General features: G+C 39.7%; 1 protein-coding gene across 2 annotated transcripts in view; it reads left to right on the forward strand.

Moving 5' to 3' along the window:
* LYPD1 (LY6/PLAUR domain containing 1) overlaps nt 1-1,759 on the forward strand; it is a 31,740-nt gene that overhangs the window by 28,819 nt on the left and 1,162 nt on the right. The gene's annotated exons all lie outside the window — the stretch shown is intronic.

The raw sequence follows: 1,759 nt of genomic DNA on the forward strand, positions 1-1,759 counted from the left end.
TATTTATATAGTTTATAAAACAATCCCCCTAATTGCTCTCTCTTCTTGTTTTCCACCTAGCCAATATATTAATGCTAACTGCATTCCCTATGCCATTCTCCCCATCCCTGTGACCATCTATCAACTACTAATTTGTACTTCTTTAACCCTTCACCCCATTCTCCCAAATCCCCCTCCCTTCTGTCCATCACCAAATTGTCTTCTATATTTGTGAGTTTGTTTTTGATTAGTTTGTTCTTTTTGTTCCTTAGATTCTGCATATAAGTGAAATCATATGATATTTATCTTTCTCTGTCTGACTTATTTCAGCACAATAACCTCTGTCGTTGGAAATGGTAGGATTTCATTTTTTTAATGGCTGAGTAAAATTCCACTGTGTATATGAACCATAACTAGGCAGTTCAATTCCTTACTGTTTTTTCCAGCACCCAAAGCAGCCGTTCTCAAGGGGGAAGAAGGGGCCCCAAAGCAACACTTACAAATACACATACCTGCAGAAAGTCAGAAGAAAGATGCCCTGCTGAAATGTATTGTATCTCTCAGCTGTACAGGGCAGCAAAGAAGCTAGTCATTCACTTCTAGGTCTAACTTTAGTATTATATATTATATTATTTGACCAAAAATAATTGTCAATTATATCTCAAAAGATCATTGATAAAAAATGGCCACAACAGCCCAAAAGCTATCTTCAGAGTAAAGCCTCTCCCTGACAAAGAAAGCAAAACACCATTTTTGTGGTTTACTGGCTACTTTGCTATACAGTAATATAGACTTGACCTCATGGAGCCAGAATACTAGGTTTAAATCCCAGTTGTTCCATGTTTTAGTAGTGTGACTGGGCAAATCACAAAACCTCTTTTACCTTTAAACACCCCATCTGTAAATTGCACATGATCATGGGGGCCTCCCTTGTAAGTTGCTGTAGGAAGTAAATGAGCTAGGACACCACAGCTCTCTGAAGAAAGCACTTAAACAAGCTTAGCTATTATCATTTGAATTGAATAAAACGTCCAGCTTTAAGAACTCATGATGGCTATGCTGCAATTTCGACACGACACAGGTGCTCTTTAAGGTAGGTCCTCCAGTCTTATCAGGAATCTCATTTCTGTGCCCACACAGTGTGTGTTAAGTGCTGACTATGTGATTCAACTTGGCAAGTGACCATATGTTCTAAGGGCAAAGCTCTTTCCCTGAGAATAAGGCTGTCCTGGGCACATGGCCAGCCAGGTCAGCCCTCACTAAACCCAGTGGACCTCTCAAACCTAGGAAAAATCAGGGCCCCTTCGGTAGGGATCTGATTTATTCCCACTGGGATTTGGTCTTTATTCAGAAAATTCTAGGATTTAATAAATAAATAGTCTAGAGGCATTTCTCCATGGTCACTTACAAAGTAATAATAGAAATAAAAGATCTTGATGTGTAGCTTGTGGTTCTCTCTGGCATGAGATAGTTTGAACAAAAAAAAAAAAAAAGGAAAAAACTTTATCTAGTACACTTTTTAAAAAGTGAACTTTAGTTTCGACAACTCTTTATTCACTGGCATAGCATCTCAAATAGCTTTTGGAACAATTCTGTCAAAAGTAGTGAAATGATGACTGCCTCCTTTACCACTTATCTCTTGTGTTTTGTGGAGCTCAGTGAAACAACCAGAAGCACCTCCCTGGCCCACCGAGTCTCAGGGCTGTGAGAAGGGGAAGGACACACTGGGATCTGGGCTCAGAGGGACTTTGTCTGTTGGCCAGTGCAGGTTAACCCAGCT

This window comes from Pteropus vampyrus, unplaced genomic scaffold (assembly GCF_000151845.1).
Source record: "Pteropus vampyrus isolate Shadow unplaced genomic scaffold, Pvam_2.0 Scaffold17, whole genome shotgun sequence".
Lineage (NCBI taxonomy): Eukaryota > Metazoa > Chordata > Mammalia > Chiroptera > Pteropodidae > Pteropus > Pteropus vampyrus.